We start from the raw sequence: 25,200 nt of genomic DNA, 5'->3' as shown, positions 1-25,200 counted from the left end.
TAACCTAGGTTGACCTGACGCTTCGGTTAATTCATCAATTATTAATACATATACTTTTTTTGTTTTGTGATAAACTACGTGGGGACTCCAACATGTATAAAATTGTAGAGGGGGGAAACATAAGGGTCCATTTCGCGCACGGTCTAATCGTTCCCACAAAACTCCTACGGACGTAGGAGACGCTTACAATGCGACAGAAAGGTTATGAACAATGCAGATCTGTAAATATGTTTGCGGTGAATGTCTTGTGTGGGGGAGTTGGTCATATTTGTGACCTTGTCTTTTTATCCTATTGGCACATGACACATTTAGACCGTTTTAAATGGTGCCATCGGTCTGAAACAAAGGAATTCGTGTAATAGTGATGAAAGAGGATGTGTATAAAGACCTTAGATAACTCAATCAGCTCCACATCCATTGCACGACCCCCTTTTCGATAAACTCTTCTTCAAGGAGCGCGTACCCCCACTATTCTGATTAGGCGCGTGCACGATGTGACTATGCAACAGATATTTTTAAGCAACTGTTTTCCAGTGTCAATATTCACTAATATAACGTTAATTTTTCTGGCTAAGGAGAAATGTTATATGGCATGTTTAAAAGCATTACAACGTGTTATCCCGCTCCTGCTGTTAAATCCCATTCTTTGAGCGCCAGAACACTAAAATGTGACTTCTTCTCATGTAATGCACGTGTAAAACCCCAAAATGTTAATCAGAAAACTTTTCGCAGTCCCACCACCTGTTGTGCTAAAAGACAGATATTGTGCTAAATTAAGATAAGTTTTCTTAGTCATCGTCATAACCATTTATGGTGGTCTCCGGTTAACGTTAGCTCTGTAAGTAAAGCTACTTCACCTCTACATTGCCTCGGCATTGTTCATTATGCCTTGGCTTCAAGGAACTTAACACTTTATAATTGCTCGAAGCGGGCCAAAAAGCCACTCCATTGCGCGTTTTCTAAATTATTATTCCCGTAAACGCATCGTTTTCCTCCCCTGCACAGGCAAATGCCGAGGCAAATCACGCTAACAGCCGCTGGGTGCAGCCCGTTGTCGGGTTTGTTTAGGCGGCCATTTTGTGAACACTGCACACACACTGAAGCGAGCGCGCTTTGTAGCGGGGACGCGCTTTACCGTGCAGACCCTCTCCAGCGACAAGCAGCCGCGGAGCCGATCCGAGATTAACGGGCAGTGAGGGGGGGTCCCTGGCGAATGCACATCGCGGTGCGACGAAGAAACCCCAGTTTTTAGTTCATCCGTTTTTCTTTCTTTTTCCTTTTTCATTTAATCACTCTTCTTCTCACCCCTCCACCCCCTCTCTGCTGCTGCAACTGCACCGCGAGCGCGCCGCTACTACACTGCCGCTGCTGGGCGATGTGAGCGCGGTTAGCCTGAGCGCTAGCCGCCGAGACCCGCACCAGCACTAACCGCGAGCTGCTTCTGAACGAGCTCCAGAAGACACCACGATAAGGCGGAATATCGCGGACCACCAAGAGGCGGCTGTCACGGTTGCATGTACTGCTGCTCACCGGACTGGCGGTTGGCCGCGCCGGGGGTTTTGAAGACGCCGCCGCCTCGCTTCTCCGTGCTTTTGGGAAACTGAGAAAATACAAACAAATGTGCTGAAGAGGGGTTGTAGAGCCTCTACAAGACTACAGCGTGCGCGGTTCGTCTTTTTCGGAAGACGATCGCAGCAACCCGTCCGAAGGGGTGGCGGTTCGGGGGGAGGGGGGTCGTTTTGCCGGTTTTTCGGTCCGCCCCGGTACCTGTGTGGCGGAGGTTCGGACGGTAGAGGAGGAATACTGGTAATGGCTGCTTCGGGAAGCTGGACACGAAGCTGAGGTAAGACTTCAGTTGGTTTCTTCACTAGTACCGTTAACGTGTCTTTCAAACGAGATGCTCCCAGCCGGTTCCTGCAAGACACCGTGTTCCCGAAGACGCCTGATGCACAGGCCGGGGCTTTGGGCAGGGGAATGGGGAGGGAGTGGGGACATCTGTGTGTATGTGTGTGTGTATACGGCTTGTTACTTCATGTAAACTGGGTCAGATGCAAAAGACCATGGGCAGGTGTTTAAACGTTATCCTCCCGGTGCCATCCAGAGAGCAGCGGCTCAACTCATGGCAGCCAGGTTGCTTGTCAGTGGATGTGATTTGCAATGATTAAAACCATGCACAACATCTTTCCCCAACCATTACGGCCGCTAAACCGCTTATTATGTGATATATGTGCAAAATAAGCATCGGTCAAATCCACTGCATGGATCGCGTTTTTGCAGCCATGCACCCATGAACATGTTCGATTATGAGACCTTCAATGCATCTTTCGATTATCGCTTTTCATTACTCAGATTGATGAGTCAGGTTAGCCCATCACGTTTGCTTTAGACACCCAGTCGTCATTTAATGCTTGTTTAAAAGGAAAAAAGAGGGTAAAATCACAGAGCATTAGTTCGGCCACAATTACATTAATGCAAAACTGCGGTGTTGCATGGGATGCAAATCTTGTGCACAGAATGCCTGAAAGCTACTGAAATCTGACAGATATCGTGTTGGTTTTCAGTGCATTCGTTAATACATTTACTGTTTCACAAACCATAAGATCATCCTAGGTCATTTTGCTAGTTAAATCGCGACTTTATTCCAGGCATCTCCATAAAGAGGGTGACGTTACAATTTTCTTCCTAATGTTCATACGTGCACGAGCATGTTGCTTGTAGGTGAAGATATATGGTCGATTCTTATTACTGTCCACCTCTAGAATACATTTGGATGTGGCATATTCACCCAGGTCTCTATTTAGCCCAGTGAGTGTGGATAAATCTGGCTTATGCCTACACCCCTCATCTCCATAGCGTTTTCTGCAAGGCTTCTGCTGTGGTGCTGAAGTAGCAATGCCGGTTCAAAATGGACACACTTTGTGCTTCTGTTCTTCTTTTGCATGTTGCCATCTCGATCAGCCTTCTCACTGCATCATTAGACACTGTCACCTTTGGGAATGGTCTAAGCATGCATATTGTGAATGTGTTAAATAGGATTCCACCTTTGGTTAAAGACCAGGTAGATTTTTTATATTTCAGAACAAAAATGGGTGGAATCATTTGGGTTGTAGGTGAAACTATGATTTACCCTATTGGAACTACTTTCTGCTATTCCATTTTCTTACAGTTATATATATATATATATATATATATATATATATATATATATATATATATATATATATATATGAGATTGACATCTTTTCAGATGCACAGTACTTTTAAGTTGCAACTTTGGAGCCACCTGTATCTTAAAATAGTGTCTCCTTTATCTCTCGTTTTCATGCATTTTAGTGCCACACATCTGCTTTGAGCATGCATTAATCTGCCCTCTAGTTTCTTTTTGATTTTAGGCCTCTTTTATTTTTATGTGTGGCAGTCTCTGTTTTTGGATGTCTTTTGGTGTCCGTGGCAGAGTGACACGGGGCTGTGAATAGACTAACTAACTTCTTTGTACAAAATCTTGCAATGACTGTAAACTCACTGTGGGGCTGCTTTATTTAATTAAAAGCATCCTTCTATGGGATGCCAAACGCATTATATTAGGTGTTTGTGAGATCTTGCGAAGCTCTTGCTCTTTAACCTTTAAACTTTAGAAGCACACGAACATAAGACATTTAGCACGCAACAGAACAATTGCCTCAAACACCCACAATATTATGTCTTTTGTATAACTAAAGTTGCTCAGCAAGTAATTCCTATTTGATATTAGCCCGGATTGTAAGCCGTTAATGTCAAATCTCTTATATCCTGTAGCTGACAAACTAAACAGGGATGGACACAAGCTTGTTAGTCTTTTCAGAGACCACCTGAGGCAGTATTCCCCATTCATCTTGCAACGTCCTCCTAAATTTGATAGCTCTGGGAGGAGAGGACGCACAAACACTTGACAAATACACACTTTATATAGTGTCTGCAAGTTTATGTATGCCTCTGACTTATTTGATGAACAGCTAAAACTGTTTGCTCTTCCAAATGTTAGAAAGCACTCTTCTTGCTGTGTAAATGATGAATGCTAGAGTCTGAAGGTAGTTTTTTTTCTCTCTCTTTCTGTCCGTCTGTCCCTGTCTGACTTTGCCCTTACTCTATCAGGACAAATCCCTTCACTCATCAGATGGCATATAGCCTAACACATCGATTTGGATGTGGCTCCTAACAAGCTTTTGCTCTAAAAGCATGGCTTGTGAATGGGGTCAACATGTGGCTTGGTGGATGATAACAGTATGCATTGACACCTAGGATTGGTCAGACTATTATAGTGTAAGTTGTGCACATCTTAACATTTCAGAGTATAAACGCGACTTATTGTTTGTCATTGTCTAAATGGTGATCAGGGTCAAGGTCTTTCATTGACTTGAATCAAAAGCAAGTTCATTTGAGGAGATCCACAGCCATGTAATTCATTTACATATTAAATTGAGGCATTTGCAAGGAAATTGCATCGGGAAATGGAGCAACGTTTACAGCCTCCATTTTAAACATTAATTGCTTTGTCTCGTAAGGGATTGTAGTTAAAGCCATTTACTAGCATTTTGGCAAACTCATTCAACGTCTTGAGTACCGGCAGTTCGGTGTCCTGCATATTTTTCAGTAAAGGTCATTTTGGGGCGTATTTACTATTAAATTATATATATATATATTTTTAATAAATAGTCATATAAACAGCAAAATGTACACGGTTGTTAACTGGCAGGTTTGCCAATTCTAGACTTTTTAAAGTATGTTTGAGTTGTGTAATTGGATGATATATATATCATATAGAGCAGTGGTTCTCAAACTTTTTTCGCCAAGTACCACCTCAGAAAAAAATAGTCTCTCCAAGTACCACCATAACGACCAGTATTAAAATACAGTAGTGTAGTAGGCCTAATTAAGCAGCTAAAGCTCTGGACAATTCAGAAATGAGGCAGATTAATTTCTATTATTATGAATATTTATTATTGTCAGCAACTTTAAACATAATAAATAGCTTGAACATTAACACTGCCCTGTGCTTACAGGTAAAAAAAAATCTTTAAATTAAAATGTGCTTCTAAAAGTTAATTACAAATGGTCTTAAAAAGAAAAAAGAAAATTGCTGTACTTAAATGTAAAGTATAAACATATAGCAGCCTCGGACCTCATAAATATAGGCTATTTGTGATCTTATTCATATATAAAATGTTTTTGAAAAGTTTTGTAATAGATGTTGCACATATTTTTAACGTATTTGTTTGTATTTGAAATCTAAACATTAACTTTAAATGTATGATTTGGATTTACATATTTAATTTAGAAATCAGATGTGCTTACTGCAAGTTATAGGCTTTGTTTGTCACAAAAGCAAGTGATTAAACTATACCTGTCAACATTGGGACATAAAAATACAGGATAAGCCCCCAACAACTGTTACAAATATGGGGAGGAGACTAGCTTCTAATGATGGAATACAAAACAAACATTAGAAAATTGAAAATAAAATTAAAAGTTTTAGCCTATTAAAATCAATTTACTGATCACATTGGTGTTATTGTATGTGTCAGAGTTAAAAGTGTGTTCATTTTTTTTACTTCAATTATTCAGCAATTCCTCTGCGTACCACTAGAAGGAAGCCTGTGTACCACTAGTGGTACACGTACCACAGTTTAAGAACCACTGATATAGACCATTTAAGTTTGGTCATGTGATTGGCCCATGAACATTTCCTGCTTGTTATCAAACTATTTCTGTAACAAGAAGCTGTTCAATCATAACTCAATGTTAAAACAGCTATCATAACATTATTTATCAATATGTGACTCTTTGGATTCTCGCAAACTATAGAAATTAAAAATGTAAAATAGGAAATACATTGGGACCTTTGTATTTGTTTACATTCATCAAAATGGTCTATATGCAAGATAAAAAGTCAGTCATTGTTTCATATTGTTACATCGATTATTTCATGGTGTGACAAAAAATATTTTTAACAGTAAAGGCTGATTTATACTTATAGGGTAAGCTCTGTGATTGAGCTCTGATAATTGTTTACTAGTGTCGAATCCTGTGAAGGAGCTCCAGATGGAAACTTCTGTTTTGTTTTTACCTTATGATTAATGTTGTTGCACGTCTGCCATTTCCCGCCCCTGAATGAGCAAGTTTTAGCTACTTGTTACATTCAGAAAAACAAAACACCTGCGAAGAAACTCGACACAGAGAAACATAACCTACTGCCAGCAAGCGTTTCGGAAGTGTTATTGCAGTGCAACACAAATAGCACGCAGAAGTTTAAATGCACGACTATCCACAAGGCAGGCATCGTAGGTCACATCGATCATTTGACACAGAAGTATAAACAAGTTTCAATGCAGACAGAAACATGAATAACCAACATGATCTCACAGCAATTCGTAACTTTTTGATTTAGGGTCTAGTTAGTATAATTTTCTACAAGCTCATTCATACAATTTTTTAAAAATATGCTTATCCCCTAATGATGAGGGGTTCAGTGCCATGCCTCCTTTTTTAATCGTATGACTGAACTTGTACAAATTAGCCAATGAACTGATAAAACGTAAAATAGTTAAATTTCCTCGTGAGATCAGGCTGGGATAACAGCATGAGAAGGTTGCAATCATGAAAGAACAATGTTTACATTTTGCATATTATTTTGCGTTATTTTTTTATGTAAAGTTGGACCTGTAAGCATTTGTTATTTGGAAAGCTTAATATTTTATTAATATTTATTTTAGATTTCTACATTATTAATGAAACATGTGCCCTGAAGGTCTAAATAAAGTAAGAAATATGATCACATAAATAAGTAAATTTCCAAATATATACTTTATTCATTCATTCATTCATTCATTTTCTTTTGGCTTAGTCCCTTATTTATTCAGGGGTCAATGCAGTGGAATGAACCCCCAACTATTCAAGCATATGTTTTACACAGCGGATGCCCTTCCAATCGCAACTGAGTACTGGGAAACTCTCACATTCACACACAACCATACACTACAGCCAATTCAGTTTAATTGACCTGTACCACATGTCTTGGGACTGTGGGGGAGACCAGAGCACTTGGAGGAAACCCACGCCAACACAGGAAGAACATGCAAACTCCACACAGAAATGCCAACTGGCCCAGTCCGGACTCGAACCAGCAAACTTTTTGGTGTGAGGTGACAGTGCTTGCTACTGAGCCACCGTGCCGCCTTGAATATACACTTTAAAATGTGAAAATGAAATAGTTCTTTACATGTGGTATATATAACTATTAATTGATAAATTGACAGAAATGCTGCTTTATCGTGATGCGTATCTTATCAGGTTTTTATCAAATCCCTCAGCCCTACTGTGAGTTGTCAGTGAGCATGAGCTGAGTAGATCTTTCATAGTGTCATTTGCTAAAACATTGGTGATGATTTTTTGCAGATCCAATCCTTCAGATAGTCCAATCCTTCAGTAGTCACATTGCAAGCCCCCAGTTTAATTCAGGTATTTTTGACCAAGTCATATAGCAAAAGTAAAGTTTGCTGCCTGTAAAAAAAAAAAAAAAGAAGCACATGAGAACAGACCTCTGGTTTACAGTGTCCTATCCGGCTTCATGGCTTCCTCCCATCCTCCTTCCATAAACTGTTGCTGCCTGTCCCTTCTTAATGTCGTTTTCCTTCAGCTTCCAGTGGCTCATAAATTGGTAATGAAAAGCACACACAGTGGCTTTGTAGATCCTGAACTGGCTTGGTGGATAATATGGAAGGTACAGTTGAGGCTAGTAGCGATAATTTTGCTAGGTGTTTGTGACTTTGATGGTGGTAAGGAGAGATGGAAAGTTAGATTCTAAAAGCACAGATGGTGTAGCTACTATGGAAGTCATCTCTTGTATTTAGATCAACTTTATTTTTTTAATTTCTTGCAGTATGGATTAGGGCTGCACAGTATATCGTTTCAGCATTGATATGGCAATAAAATATTTCCCAATAGTCAAATCGTAGGATATGCAATATTGAGGCTGTATAATTTATCATTTGTATGTGATTTTGAGGCCTGTTAAATGTTTAAAGATTTTAAAAACATTCAGTCATAAGAAATTGTACTTTTTGTAACTTTAATAACCAATTGTTTTAATTATTCAATTACTGCACCTGAATACTGTTACTTTACTTTCTTTATTGTCCACTAGGGATGCTCCGATCGATCAGCCAGAGATCGGTATCGGCCAATAATCACACTTCATAACTTGATCAACAAATCTGGCCGATCTCATGAACTGATCAAAAGTGTTTTTTTACAAGTTTACAAGCAGTATTTATTGCAAGTTCATTAAAACCAGCTGGAAATATTAGAGAAAAAAAAAAACTTAAATTATTTTTAACTTGAAAATTTAATAATACAACTTATCGGGATAAATGTTTAAATAAAAGTGGTTTATATGCTTATTTCCTTTTGGTAAGAAGTATTGGATTTATAGGTGCATTTTAAATTTTTATGCATCAAATATGTGCCCTAATCTTCCTTGAGACATGATTATTTAATGTTTCATTCTTTGCAATGTTTCCAAATTGCTTTGCTGGTGATTTTACTTACAATTTTTTTTTATCTATTATTTTTTCTAAAGCTGCTTTTGATCATTACATGTCCACACAAAATGGTTATAGAAGACACATTTAAGACATTAAATGATACATCTTTCATTATTCTATCAGGTAAGGCACTTAAGTCTCATATTTGGAGTGAAAATGTGCTTTTATGCTTAGAGCATCAGAATCGGTACTCCATATCGGCTGACTACAAGGAATTGGTACTTTGTATTGGCTGGAAAAATCCTGATCATAGCATCCCTATTGTCCACAAGTGGAAATTTATTTTTGGCTTCACCACACAACCATATCAGCATTCACATCCCACTTATCACAAAAACAGGCAACACAATTACATTCAATATCGTCACATTAAAAACTCAATAAAACCCTATTCATTACTTAAAACCCAGTATTTAAAATTCTAATGGCATACGGCACATTTTCTGTACTTAAGGTTGCATAAATCTTCTTTTTGATGGCAAAAGCTGACATTTTATATTTTAAGGATAGGAACAATCTTCATTATTGACATGCTATTTGTTTAATTCTCATTAAATAGATTTCATTTCATTGTCTTTTTGCTTTATCTACAATTGCAGTGGCAATTTTTACTACTCGACAGTTATAGACTCGGAAAACGCCAAGTTTTTATATTTTAAAACTACACTTTTTATTTAAATTGCACAAGGTGTCCGGGGGGTCTTAAAATGTCTTAAATTTCAAGAACAAAATTTTTGGCCTTAAAAGAAGAAGAACTTTTGTGTTGTAGGTCAACTTTAAATGGGTCCATTTTAAACAGGTCCTAAATTTCCTTTATGTAAAGTTACACAATCATGCCGACCAATAATCCAGTCTCAATAAAACTTTTACTTTTTCTATCTACCAATTTGCAATATGGTGTAATTATCTTTCTGAAAATAACTTTTAAGTGGATACATTTAGTTTTTTGTAGCTTTGTAAATATTATAACAAGATTTTGCTTGTTTTGACATTTAAAATATATGGTGAAGATATAACAAAAGGTCTGCACGGTGGTGCAGTGGGTAGTACAATCGCCTCACAGCAAGAAGATCACTAGTTTGAGCTCCGGCAGGGTCAGTTAGTGTTTCTGTGTGGAGTTTGCATGTTCTCACTATGTTTGCGTGGGTTTTTTTCAGGGTGCTCCAGTTTCCCCCACAAGTTCAAAGACATGCACTATAGGTGAATTGGGAGAGCTAAATTGTCCGTAGTGTATGGGGTTGTGTGGTTTTTTCTAAGTGATGGGTTGCAGCTGAAAGGGCATCCACTGTGTAAAACATATGCTGGATAAGTTGGCAGTTCATTCCACTGTGGTAACCCCTGATTAATAATGGGCCTAAGCTGAAAATAAAGTGAATGAATAAATGATTTAACTAAAATTAAAATAGTTTCGATGAGGCAAGTTAAAATCTTTTTCTTTGGCTCAACCATGTTCTTAAAAAAAATCCTTAGCATTTAACTTTATATAAGTATATAATAATGGTCTTAGAAAGGTCTTAAAATGTCTTAAATTTGACTTTGTGAAACCTGCAGAAACCCTGTTATATCTTTTTCTTTATTGTATTGTGTTCTTGTAGATTGTTTGTTAGATTATACACAGATGCACTAACCTACAGAATCATCCCAATTAATCAATCTAAAATTATAAATCGTTTCCAAATAGAGATATTCAAGTCATCTGGTGAAATGGTGTCCATATCGCAGTATATATGACAGAATAATAAAATATCGCAATGTTAGAATTTTCCAATATCTTGCAGCCTTAGTGCGGATAAAACTTGATTTGACGTATGGTACAGATTATAATGTAGATGCTTTCTCTTCATTGTGAGGAGGATGTTTATGTCCATTCTCTGCAATGTCTTGACCACTGCATGCACATATCAAAGAGTAGCCTGCCTGGCCGAGGTACCCCTCAGCAGCAGTAGTGTGTATGAGTGAGTCATTCTGGTCTAGTCTCCACCTCTACATGATGCAGTCTTGGTCAGTGTTTGAGGTAAGACCAGAAACCCTGTAAGTTTGAGCAATGCACATCACTGACTGGATATCTTTATGTTCGAGTTGCTACACAGCTATACAAACCCTTAAAGGGATCGTTCACCCAAAAATGAAAAATCCACCGTCATTTACTCATCCTTCATTTGTTCCAAACCTGTTTCTTTCTTCTGTTAAACACAAAAGAAGAAATTTTGATAAATGCTGTTAGCTGGCACTCATTGACTTCCGTAGTGACTTTTTTTTAACCTATTATGGACAGTGTTTCCTCTAGGATTTTTTCTAGCTGTGAGCCAGGTCTTTTACAGAAATCTACCAACTACCCATGGCGTTATTTCAATGACAATTGGAGTAATGTGGTGAGCGCAGTATTTCACATCGGGATCGCATTTATGTCATGTTTATACAAGCATGCCAATCTCTGCTTGCTCGCTGATTTCCTCTGTTCCTGCACAAAACTTCTTGCCCGCCCTCAAACACACTGCTCAAGCGCAGATCTTCTTGTGCGCTATTAAATAAACACTGCTGAAGTGCGATTTAGTGCGTTTATGTAGTGAGTTTGTCTCCAGCATTTATTAGATTTGCTAGGAATATTTAGGAATTTCTCCAATAGTCCTACAGAACGGTATGAATGCTTCCTAGAGTAAAGTGAAACGGCAGTAAACTCCAGCAAGATAGACTATGTATGTAGAATCACAGACCTTTATCTACAAATAAATTATAATTATGGATTCTGTGTTCATCTTAACTGAAAGCTATGTCGTGTTTGCTTGCCTTACCCATCACGCACCTGTCAGTCAGTCAGTCAGCACGTCACCTTAAAATGTTAAACAAGTAGCGCACAGCCCTACTACGGTAACAAAAAAGTTTGCGCTGTTATAATTCACTTACCTTTTAAGGCGTTTTGGTGCGATTATAACCCGCTATTAAAAACAACAACAACAAGAATGAATGCATGTTTTGAATTAATAAGAAGCTGTAATGTAGCCGTAGCGGGATGAATTTTGGTGTGGCGCCCTGCCATGAAAGAATGAATATAGCGGAAACCATGGTGGTATTTTATTGGTAATAGCATTCTTTAAAATATCTTCTTTTGTGTTTAATAGAAGAAAGAAACTCATAAAGGTTTGAAACCACATGAGGGAGAGTACACTGGAAAAAATGCTGGTTTGTCTATAAGCTGACATACGAGCAATCGATGATGAATCGCGGCTTTAAAACGCTCTGATGTCCCTATATCTGTGGTTACACTCAGTACACAGCAAGGAGTTCGGTGAACTGATGAGCTTCACAGCCAATCACAGTAATTTCAGTTGAGCATGTGAACACAATGGCAAATCAACAGTGTTTAAGAACACGCTCAAATGTTAGTGGGAAATAACGTTTTAAAAATTTTAGTATCAATTTGTACCGAATTCCAGTATCGTGCAACCCTACTCAAAAATACTGGAAATTCTGTAAATTGTTTACTCACCCTTCACTGTTTCTTTAATTCTATTGAACACAAAATTTAGTTATTTTTATCAATGCTGGAAACCTGTATAAGCCTGACACGATATCTATATGTTGTTGTATGGTATATTGCACCAAAATATATTGTGATAAATTAAATTATTGCCATTTTTAGACCATTTTATGCTACTCATTAATGCCTGTATGACAATGTAATATTATCACAATGCAAGTGCACAATTCCAAAGAACACATAATATTTTATTCTTAAGAATGTTTCATTTAATTATAGCCATTTCAACAATTTATTATTTAGGCATTGGAATCAGAATGTGAAAGTGCATACCTAAATAAATAATAATAAATGTTAACATAAAAGTACAAGGTAAAAAAGTAACAGAGACTGTGATGTTTGCATCAGCTCTACAATTCAGTTCTGCAGTCGAGTAAAGTCATGTCACCTTTATTTAGATTTAGCCAACTACTTAAAATTATTTATAAAGATATCAATATTATAAAGTAGCTGGCTTTAAATCAAGCAGCTATACTGTGAGACCATCTTATATCTCCCTGTATAAGAAGTAATAAAGCAACAAGTGTGTTTTCCTTCTGAAACCAGCTTTTCAGAAGTTTGTTTGAGAATGCGCTTTCAAACTTTTGAAATGAACGTCGTTTTAGACTGAATGATGTCACACTTTGTTCTTAATCATTATTTAGCTTAAAGTCTACATGAATTGTAAGTTGCTGAGACATTTATTTAAGTATGTTAATGTACTTCTGACTGAAGCGGAATATTGAGTAGGGGGCGGGGCATTCTTTTTGTACATCATTTCCTCATATTAAATAAATGATAAGAGAGGTGTTGTTAAGAATATTGTGGCTGAAGCTGTCAAACTGACGTCAACAGAGAAGGACCGCCACTCCAAATGTGGAAGCAAATGGTCAGACTTTGATTGAAGATTACCAAAAGCTAAAAAAATATTAGTGGATTAACTTGAATGGATTTTTTTTGTACACCAAAAAATCATAAGAGTGTCTGAAGGGCTCAACAATAAGGACTGCCCGATGGCCTAGGGCCAGCGTGTGAGATGCTCCGGACAGTAGACAGGATCGTTACTGGCTTGATTAGGCCGCTGATGCCCTGTCACTAAAGTTTAATTTGCCTGTGATTATTTGTCAGTTGCATGCAAATACAGTCAGAATTGAGAAAGTTCGTGTTGTTAAGCCTTCAAATGCTACCCTCTCGGTTCCACTTATCTGATTGGGTGTTGTGAGCACGTTAGAGTTTTTGTAACAACCAGTACAGCGAAGAGACGGCAACATGGCGGCAACATCAAGTGACGATGCTAAAGGAAAACATTTGTGTCTAACGTTTTGGAAGCAGACATTTATGAGGGTACACCATGACAAAAAATATGAAGTGATGTTTTGTACAGTTTGCCGTCAGTTTGGCAGTTCAGCCATCTTTTGTTTTGCAATAAAATACCTGCACATTTTGCTACTTTGAAGTTTGCTCATTATACATATATAACATATTTTTAAATATTCAAATTCTAGATTCACAAACATTTTGACACATTTTTTTTATTTGTGGCTAAGAAATAGCTATTAACTTTTTTTTTTTTTGGTAGGGCCAGTGAAAATATTGGCAGGGCAAGTAGAAATCTGAAGGAAATCAGAAGGAAAAATCCTTAGCATTGAACCCTGGTGTGCTAACAAAATAAACAGTGCACATTTTGATTTCTTACAGACTTTAAGGTATGTTATTCTAGTATTGTTCTGTTTTGGTTGTTATGGAATTTGTTAATGAGATATGTGGTGCTCAACTCGCAACTTAAAACTTTTACATTGATATTATTATCCTCCTTAAGACTGGAAACCCAAAAGGTAATAGTTTAAAATAATAGCATTACATGAACAACAGATTTATTAAAGTATTTATTTATCTTTGTTAAGTTAATAAGAACAAAGTAATTTATTGCCAGTTCATGGTAACTCTCAGTGCAGTAACTAATGTTAACACATTATGAACTTTGGATATTAATAATGCATTAGCAAATGTTGAACTAGGATTGATAAATGCTGTAAAAGATTGTTCATGTTAGTAAATACATGAACAAATGGACCATTTATAATATCATGTACATTTTTAATTATAATAGATTATAGGTAATTATAATACAAAATCACAGGGAATTGAGTATTCTAATTGGGTTTTAACAGTGTGGATGTTCTAGCAAACACACATGCAGATTGAATAAAAAAACTGATCTTGCCATCACATGCTGTTCCAACTGTATGAAAATGTTTATACAGTACTCTGCATAATTGAGTACACCCTATTTTGAAAATTAATTTTTTTATCCATTTCTCAGTGAATATAGGTAATATTTTATGGTGCATTTGAACAAAACAGATTTGTTAAACAGTTATATTTATTGAATTAATATTTTAGTCACAGAACATATTTAGAAATGGAAAAATAAAATATTTAAATTCATGCAAAATATATAAAAAAAAAGCAAGACGAACTACAACATTTCAACAAAATTCTATACACTAAATATTTCAACGCTAACCACTATAGGCTATTGCGCCAAATTTTGTTTAAAATTTTTCCTTAACATATTAGGCATGGGACGATAACAGTTTTCAAGGTATACTGCGGTTTGGAAAAGTCAAGGTTTTAAAACGTTTTAAATGTTCTGCTATACTATTCCAATTTTTATTTTATTTTTTATTATTTTATTTTTAGTTTTTTACTTATTTATTTTTTTAGTTTTTTAGTTTTTAGGAATACAGTATTTTCAGCAGAAAAGATATTTAAAAGAGCCATTTTAAATTGTAAAGAAATCAGTGTTTTTGAAACAAATGAAGATGGCAGAAGAAATTTATTATAACTATTTAGCCTGACATGTTTGCTGCTCCAAAATATTATAAATGTTTCTCAAAATAAAATATATTGTGCTCAATTGGTGTAAAAAGTAGTTTTTTTTTACTCAAATATTTTAGAGCAGTGATCACAATACCATCAAATCGTGAAACCATGATATTTTTATTCAAGGTTATTATACCGTCAGAATCTTATAACGGCCCATGCCTTCAACATATACAATTGAGTTACTAGTTATTGTTAGATTAGCTCAAAATTTGCCTTCAGTAATGACTAATCTAATGCATATGCACAAATGTAATATTGTAAAGCATCCTATAGAGAATATTAATTTAAATGAGAGATTTGTGGGGGATGCCCTTATATATGCTGCTGAGCATTGTAAATGTATACATTTTGTGTCTCATTTAAATCTGTTTTTGTAATTTGAATCACATGAGAATACATTCTCCAATTCACTTTCATAAATGGTGAATCTACACAATTTTGTGTTGTTAACTTAGTACAAACATAAAAGACCTGCTGGAAAAAAGCTACTGCAGGCCGAACAGAAAATCTGATCAAGATAAAATCAGATTTGCCCTGCAGTGTGTGAACAAAGCCATGGAGACTTGTGGGGACTCGGGCCTTAAAGCATCCATTTAGCAATCAGCCACTCACAAGATCTTAGCACTGCATAGCAACATGCTTTAGTAACTCCCTGACATTGTATTTTGTTCCCACATTTTACATTCACACATGATCTGGATGAAGATATGGATATGTGGGTTATTTTATACATCACTTTTCCTAAAAATCTGAGAGCAGTGATTGTTGAAACATGTAGGACTGTGCAATAAAAAATCTCATATCATTATACAAGTAATCACGATATACATATTCATTCATTTTCCTTCGGCCTATAGTCCCTTATTTATTGGGGGTTTGCCACAGCGGAATAACCCGCCAACTATTCCGGCATATGTTTTACATTCGAGCATATGTTTTACGCTACAGATGCCCATCCAGTCGCAACCCAGTACTGGGAAACACCCATACACTCTCGCATTCACACACACTCGTACACTACAGCCAATTAAGTTAATCCAATTCACCTATAGCGCATGTCTTTGGACTGTGGGGGAAACCGGAGCACCCGGAGGAAACCCACGTGATCATGGGGAGAACATGTAAACTCCACACGGAAATAGCAACTGGCCCAGCCGGGACTTCAGGACCTTTTTGCTGTAAGGCTTATCTCTAAGCCACCATGCCGCCCCACGATATAGTTTATTTAATCAATTAATAGCTTTTATATATTGACCACATGGTCAGAAATGCACTCATTCATGTGGGATCATATTTCTTACTTTATTTAGACCTTCAGAGCAAATGTTTGATTAATGTAGCAATCCAAAATACATTTAAATAACATGTATTATGTATTATGTAATAATACATTAAGCACCTTTCGAAGACTAATCAGTAAAAGTCCAACGTAAAAAATAGTGCTGGGCAAAAATAAATTGCATTCAGTTATAAATGTATGTATTAATTTAAAAAAAAAATATATATATATATGTGTGTGTGTGTGTGTGTGTGTGTGTGTGTGTGTGTGTGTGTGTGTGTGTGTGTGTGTGTGTGTGTGTGTGTGTGTGTGTGTGTGTGTGTGTGTGTGTGTGTGTGTGTGTGTGTGTGTGTGTGTGTGTGTGTGTGTGTGTGTGTGTGTGTGTGTGTGTGTGTGTGTGTTTAATATAATTATATATATATTGATATACATGCATATGTGTACCAAAAAAAAGACAAGTTAATAGCTATTTTAGCCACATATTAAAAAAATATTTATTTTAAAATAATGTCTCTAGATGAGTTTAAATATTTAAAAAATGTCATTTAATACATTTATAATGAGCAACGTTCAAAGTGTTATGCAAACTAAATAGAGCTGTATGGAAACTGTGCAGGTAATTTATTGCAGTTCGAAATTATTTAACAAAATGTGACCGACTTGTCATACTGACTGCAAATTGTGCAAAATATATTTTTTTTTCCACAATGTTGTTCCCACCTAAGTGTCTGCTTCCAAGACGTTAGAAGAAGACGTTTCTTTTATCCTTATAGTTTTATGATGCCGTCACAAAAAATAGCATGCTCAAAACATCAAATCAGATAAGAGCAACCGAAAAGCAATATGGTGTTTCCGACATCACAGATAAGGTAGCATTTAAAGACTTAAAAGCACAAACTTAAAATGCATTCATTTGACAAATAAAATTTAAATGACAAGACAGCACTGTCCCAATTGGGCCAGTAATGATCCTGTCTACTGTCCCAACCGCCCCTTACACTGAACCCGGGCCATTGGGCAGTCCTTATTGTTGAGCCCTTCTGTTCATTTTTTCCCCCAATTTCTGTTTTATGAAGAGAAGATTTTTTTTCAACACATTTCTAAAAATAATAGTTTTAATAACTCATTTCTAATAACTGATTTATTTTATCTTTGCCATGATGACAGTATATAATATTTTACTAGATATTTTTCAAGACACTTCTATACAGCTTAAAGTGACATTTAAAGGCTTAACTAGTTTAATTAGACAAATCATTGTATAACAATGGTTTGTTTTGCAGACAATCGAAAAAAAATATCATAAAGAGACTAATAATTTTGACCTTAATGTTTAAAAAAAAAAAAAAAAACTTTTTTTAGCCGAAATAAAAGAAATAAAACTTTTCCCAGAAGAAAAAATATTACAGGAATTACTGTGAAATATTGCTTGCTCTGTTAAACATCATTTGAGAAATATTTAGAAAAGAAAAAAAAATCACAAAAGTTCGAATCATTTTGTTTTCAACTCCATATGTGGTGATCACATATTCATAATTTATATATTTGTTTAAATTATGTCTAAACACGTTTATTTTGGATGCAATACATCTTGATTATGCTTTGCCCAGCACAAAAAAAATTGCTAAATAAAATGAAAAATGTAAAAATTGTGTTTCCATGATTGCAACTTTTTTCATGCTGCTGTTATTCATGGTTCAATTTGCATCCCTGTAATGGCATGTAATAGTACGCTCAGATGAATTTATAAAAAGTAGGCCATAAACAGTAAATTGTGATGATGCTATGAAATAAAAGACAAATATATAAATTCTTTATATAAATATGAATATTTTGTCAATACAGTATATTTTGTCATATTACACAGGCCTAAAAGGAAGCTTAAAGTAACAGAGGCCTTTCTAAGCATCCTGTTTGCAGATTCAGAGTCATTGTGATGCATGCATAAGTTTGATCAGTAGGATGTCTCTCTGTATGCCTGTCTGTTTTAGCATCTTCTGTGCATGTGTGTGTGATAAGAGGGAGCTGCTCATCTTCATGGTGATCTTTTTTCCCTCTCAGCATCCCTGCCTTGCTGACCTGCTTAACGCAGCTCTGAGATGGGGAGAGAGAGTGAGGGTGAATGAGTTTAAACGTATGAAGGAGCGAAGTCTGGAAAGGTAACAAGGAGGTAGAATAAACTGCGAGAAAAAAAAGATCTGGATAAATCAAGATAAATGGATGGTCTATTCAGTGCAAAGACGAAACAGAAAGGTGCAAAGATGGATGTGTATGTGTGTCAGCGAGAGAGCGACAAAGTCATTGGTGGAGCTGGATGGGATAAAGATGTTATGAGCTGCTCCCAAAATAGACTTTTCTTCATCATTTTAGTAATCTTTATCCATCCCGTGCAAATCCCTCTTCCATGAGAGAATAGTCATTTAAAGTCAAGTGTATGACGTGACCACAATGTTCAGTACATTTGTTGGTAAAAAAAAAAAAGCTGTGTTTTATTGCTGTTGTTTATTAAAACTGAATGTGAACTAAACTGTTATAACTGTTGAGATGCATTACAGTTTTTATATAGTTTTATCATTCTTTTAAATTAGGCTGGGCAATTTGGCCTCAAATCAAAATCTCAATTAATTGAACATTTTAACTTGATTACGATTAATAGTTCACTGACGATTTTTGTACAGTAAATATGCTCACATATTACAAGAGATTTTAGAATGAAGGGTGCGTTGTTTGATTTTAAAATAAACACACACTATCTACTATCTATAGCTATGTTTCCATCCACCTATTTTTATATGCATTTTGCATATGCACATAAAAAAACGTATTAATGGAAACATCATGATGAGCATACATTTTGAAAATGTGAATAAAAACATATGCGCATAACTGAGTAGGATAAACTTTTTATTTGATAAGAAAAGATGCGCAGGATGGAAACACTTTTATAGCACAAATTTCAGTATGCGCATTAAAAAAAAAAGGTCATGTGATTTTGTTATAAAAGATCATGTGATGATAAAAATGTGTGTAAATGGACAAACCAGCAGACTGAGCACATTATAAAACATTTGAACTGTTGTTTTGGTCATTCTAAAACGCCTTGACTATTTCAGTATTAGTGTTATTATATTATTAATGACCTCAAGAATCATGAGCAGGAGCAAGTCATTTATTAGATGAAAAAAGACTGATGCAGCTTCGGTTTTTACTGTTGATATTTGTCGCCAGTTAATCAGGAAGTGACTATTTTGTTCGCTTTGACTCGTTGGATGGAAACGCTGCTTTATTTGCACTTCTTTTATGCAATATTCCAGTTTTGCGCATAATGTTCATTTGCATTTTTGGCAACTAAAATGACTAAAATGTTTGGCAACTTGAACAACTAAAATGTAAACACACTGTCTGAAACGAACATTTTTTTCTTATAAAAAAGTGAAAATAAATAATTTGTTTCACCTTTGGAAACAAAGTTAATTATTTTCTGTCTATTTCATATTAAAAGTAGAAAATGAGCAGCATCTCTTCTAAATAAATTAACTCTTGTATATCCTGTAAATAATATCTTAAACAGTGCGTTTCTTGCATCTTCTGTGAACAAATATTTTAATCGAAATAATAATTTTAGTGTTATCACAAGGCATCTCAGGTGCAGCTTACAATCATTGTAGAGCAAAGTAAGGCTCAAGAATGGGTCCATCATCCTATTTCACCAGAGATCATATGTTGGTGCAAAGTGGCTGCAATAGTATAGGAATCAGCCTTTAAAGTCTCTAAAGTCTTCTGTGTCGAGTAATCGTCCTTGCCTTGTATGTAGCTGTGCATTTAAACTTCTGCGTACTGTTTTTGTTGCTCAGCAATTTCACCTCAGAAACGCTAGCTGGCAGCAGGTTTTTATGTTTCTTTGTGTTGTTTCTTCGTTGGGGTTTTGATTTTCCTAAATGCTACCTTGATGTACAAGAAGCTAAAACACGCTCATTTAGAGGCGGGAACTGGCAGTGGTGCAACAACTTTAATTATAAGGTAAACACAAAACAAAAGTTTCCATCTGGAGCTCCTCCAGGGGGCTCGACACTTGTATACGCTTGCGTCAATGGGCTTGCTGCTGTCTCTCGGCTCTCCCCGCTGCCCACGCGTGTAAACGTTACCAAACCAATCACAGAGCTTGAGCTACGCTTCGTGTAACTAAGTTGCATTTTGGACAGGTGCGCGGGTATGTGACCGTGCGAAAGCTACGCCGGACCATACGCGTATACTCGACGCAGAATCAACAGCAACAATCAGCCTTAACAGACTTAACACGCGGTAGGGAGAATAATTAGAAAAATTATCGGTTATAGGTTCTGAATGTCTATTTCAATTATTTCTTTATTAATCCCCCAGCCCTACTTTTAAAAATGTTTTCTGAGCTTTTTTTGCAATTAATCTGTAGCGCAAATTGTGATGTCCTGTTTCAGCACCATTACTTAACATTAGTGTGTGTTATACACTAATGTTTTTTGATGCTTAACTAAATATAACTTTAAAATGAGCTGAAACAACACCATTCTTTAGATTATTATTTTTTTGGACAACTTGTATTATGTTCAATTTACTTAAATGTATTGAGGTAACTTACTTTTTGTTGGGACAACATGAATGAATTTTGTGGAACCCTGCATTTTCTTACAGTGCATGTAGGCATGCATGAATCTGTGCATTGCAGAAATCCCCAGATTTTCAAGCCCATCATTCAATCTATTTATTTTGTTGTAGATGTGTAAATCTACATTTTTATATTAGTTTCAGTGTATTGAATAATATGCAAGTATTTAGACTAATTACACTCAAAAAAGAACTCATTGGATGAACTTAATTGAATTGAGGGCCCGATTTTATCCAACGAATTTCTTTAGCACCAAATAAACAAAAACTATTTACACCATTAAATGCATTTGAGTTGGTCCAACATGATGCTTTTATCAAATAAAAGTTTAAATACATTTATATTTTTATTTAATTTAAACTTTAAGTCTTAACCTAAACTGTCTATTATGTGTCTCTTATTTTTATTTGAAGTTATACTAAATTAACTAAAAGAGCCATATTTAAGCATATTTTATGAGTTGCATATACAGTTAATAGGGTATATGCACAGCTAGTGTTTCTTCCCATACCAATAAACTTCCGGTGAACAGTTAATGTGACTTTTTAAAAATTTTTACGGTTTCTTTTACAGCATCGATGTTTTAATATAATCAAAATATAATTAGTTAATAGACTTAAATTTTCTTTTAGTTGCTCAACCGTGAAACAAAATGAAAAGCTGTTTACACGCATGCGCCCATCAGGATTAGCAGGCTTGTGCAGAAGCTCCATTTGAATATACTGGGGTAAAATAAATATTTGTATTTTAAAGACATGTTCAAGAAATTATGTTCTTTAAAATATTTTAAATACATTTTTATGTCCATTCTGAGACCCACTTTATATCATATATCACTCAGCCAGTGAAGTTCATTGATTTTTAAAGAAAACAGACCTTAATGCGCCGATATTATAGCGACATACATGTTACCAGGAAGCACTTGACCCAGGTTACTGACAAATTAAAAGTCTTTCCGCATACCACAATTTATAAAATAATCTTTTCTGTCTTTCAGTTGATGTATTATGAGAGACCTGCTTTAGCTTTATTTACCAAATAAGTGGTTCTGATGGGATTTTGATTGTAAACCTTGCATAATTTTTTTTACACTTTTAAAATCATTCTGCATGAACTCTGAGTGGACTTTCTTTTATAAAATTCTGTGCAGAAATAGCAAAAAAGATCTGCAGGTTCTATCTGGTCATATATTATGCCTCATTGCTTTCCTAATTGTAATGTTTTATTTATCTAAAATATCAAGTCAATGATAGAATATAAAATATCTGAAATATTTTCATTAACCCCTGGGTTGTCAACTTGTTTAGAAATGGACTAGATCTATTCTAGATCTAAAATGTGTAGTTAGACTAGTCAGATTATTTGGCATATGTTTGAAATTACGGTCCTGTAGCCAAAGCCATGTATATATACACATACATAGCTTATAGGTTCCTCTGTTTGTATGGGCCACTATTCATAATCTGGCAAATTGGAATGGTCATATCGGGTCTTTGAACACTTTAGCCACAGTTATATACACGTATGAATGTCAATATCCACTGTAGACTTCTGCAAATGATTTTGTTTTACTAACACCATACAACAAGTCAAATGTGCTGACATGGGAGATTAAGTTAATAAGGGTTGAGCATCAGAGCACATCGCCACTGACCTGTAGTAGTTCAAAAGGGGTTGTTTACAACCTAAAATAAACATCTTTTTTTTTTTAAGTTCACGTCTAGACCTAAGCTGTGGCAAAAATGTCCAAGAATTACATTTTTCATTAATTTTGAGATGTTCATAATGCATCGCTTTTCTCTCCTGAATTGATTCTGAGCCTATAGTTTTTAACTGCAGATAGTGTTCTCGGCTAGTTTTTAACCGTACACTCAATTGATGACAAGGAATCTCTCAGCATTATTTTATGCTATAAGATTAATGTAAACACTAGGGATGCAACAATACAGTTAGCCCACGGTTCAATACATACCTCGGTTTTTTAACATTGTTTTCGGTTTGGTTTTCTCATGGCTTGACATGTGTTTTTTTTCTAAAGGTAATAGATACAGTAAGAGGTTAAGGAGAAATTTTTCTTAAAAGATTTATTCCAATACTCATTTTGTTTTACTTAAAAGCCAATAAAAGTACAGTAGTTCTTAGAGTATATAAATAAAAAAATGAACACTGAAATCTCATAGCTGCTGGTAGCCTATGTACAAACTGGGTAACACATAAAATCCTACACTTTGAAAATAAACATACATGAGAAGTTAGTAAAGATAAATTGGCCATTTCAAATAAACATATTTGTACTTAAGTAAATATAAATAAACAATCTTAATTATCTCAGTGCTGTAAAAATGCGAGTCTGTTGTCCGTAACGTGGATCGAGTGCTTTTATAAAATGACAAAAGCCCACATATCCAATCCCCGCAAACAACTGCAAATCTTTAGCAATAAACACCCGCACTGCCTTTGTTATTTTTATGTGTCTCTCAGAACCAGTTGGGTATGTTTTCTTGAAAGATTCAGCGAGGGATTGTTGCTATTTGGAGGACTTTATTACCTTCTTGGTTACCTTTTTGGTGAACTATTCTGTTAATCGTTTTATGGGCCATGTTGGTATGGTCAAAGTATGTCTGTGGGTTTTAATTATTTTAATAATAATTAAGCGGCTTAATGATGGCGCAGTGCGTAGTACAATCATCTCACAGCAAGTAGATCGCAGGTTCAAGCCTCGGCTGGGTCAGTTGGCATTTCTGTGTCAAGTTTGCATGTTCTCCCCGTGTTTGTGTGGGATTACTCCGGGTGCTCCGGTTTCCCCCACAAGTCCAAAGACATGCGTTATACTGTAGGTGAATTGGGTAAGCGGAAATTAAGCGTAGTGTATGTCTGTGAAGGAGTGTGTATAGATGTTTCCCAGTGATGGGTTGCAACTGGAAGGGCATCTGCTGCATAAAACATATGCTGGATAAGTTAGCGGTTCATTCCCCTGTGGCGACCTCAGATTAATAAAGGGACTAAGCCAAAAAGAAAATGAATGAATAAGTAACTGACTGTTTTTATTTACATTGTTTATCAGCTATTAGCCATCATATATTAGCTGCCCTCTATTTTATTGCACTATTAACACAAGTAGGCTACCATTGAGTTTGGCGTCTGTAAGATTTTAAATTTTTGTTGTTGTGTAAAGACTGCAAGTGTAAAGACTGTTGTAACAAAGGAAATTCTGTGAAATGCTGCTCTTTAAAAATGGCTTTATTTGTCAAACATAAATATTAATGACCACTACTTGGTCATGATAAAATGTATATTTAGAGTGATTTCCGTGGTAATTTACAACAGCAAAGTAATGTCAGACGTGACTTGTATTTTGGTCCATTTAGAAACTTTGGAGTGAAAGCGAACTGCACCAAGAACGAAAATGAATATTGTAACAATTTTAATACCTGTTTCGTAACAAAACAATCGATATACAGGTGTTAAAGCACCCTAAAACAAAAATGCTAACATAACACATTACTTAGCTTAAAAATGAACTAAGTAACACTTATTTGTTATTTAAAAGTGACTTAAGATACTTTTACAAATAACTTTCCCCAACACTGGTGATAGTCGCTATTTTTGTATCATTTTTTTCAGCATTCTGCATGTCCCGTTGCTACAATCTACTGCAAATTGCAAAGTTCTTTCTTTTTAACTTTTCCCCAAATCTGTAGTAGTAAAACCAATTTCACTGTATAAAATTGTCACAAAAAAAAATATTTTTATGAGTTCATATTTGAGGGTGATAATTTCACTTTCAGTCCACCGATAAGAGAAATTAAGTGTTTTCTGTTTAATTGTTTGTGAGTTGCATTCTGGGACATTGATCATTGCTCTGTGGACTTTTTATGTTAAAAATTAAAATCTTATTCTACTTTTATTGACATTTTAGTATATTGAAATCAGTGTGAGGCAAGCTACTTGAAAAATGTAGTGAGCTTAGCTATTAGTTACTTTACTTAAAATGTAGCTTAACGACACTAAAACTGCCCGCTGGGAAATGCAGCGAGCTAAGCTAAAAGCTACTTGGGAAAAGTAGCTTAGCTATATCTAAGCTAATTTTTGTAATTTTTATTTAACTAAAATCCCAGTTAATCATATCGTAGTGATCAATAAAACTTTCAGGGAAACATATGAGGCAAAATTATTTAGTTCAATGATTTATTGCAAATAATATGCTGCACTAAACAGAAACAAATGATAGTATATGACAGCAAAAATAAACAATCCAGTAAAACCAGGTGTTACACATTTAAAATACTATAGT

At 35.5% G+C, this 25,200-nt stretch overlaps 1 protein-coding gene across 3 annotated transcripts in view; it reads left to right on the top strand.

Annotated features, from left to right (window-relative positions):
- The first annotated feature begins 1,126 nt into the window (after window positions 1-1,126).
- Window positions 1,127-25,200, top strand: part of dyrk1b (dual-specificity tyrosine-(Y)-phosphorylation regulated kinase 1B) — an 80,934-nt gene continuing 56,860 nt past the window's right edge. For 2 of the 3 annotated variants that reach the window (XM_087285814.1, XM_087285813.1), the window contains exon 1: window positions 1,127-1,843. The gene's annotated coding sequence lies outside the window, so the exon portion shown is untranslated. 3 annotated transcript variants of the gene reach the window in all.

This window comes from Danio rerio, chromosome 16 (genome assembly GCF_052040795.2).
Source record: "Danio rerio strain M-AB ecotype USA chromosome 16, GRCz13ab, whole genome shotgun sequence".
Taxonomy (NCBI): domain Eukaryota; kingdom Metazoa; phylum Chordata; class Actinopteri; order Cypriniformes; family Danionidae; genus Danio; species Danio rerio.
The sequence above is the reverse complement of the archived record's forward strand: the minus strand, read 5'-3'. Positions and strand labels throughout refer to the sequence as shown.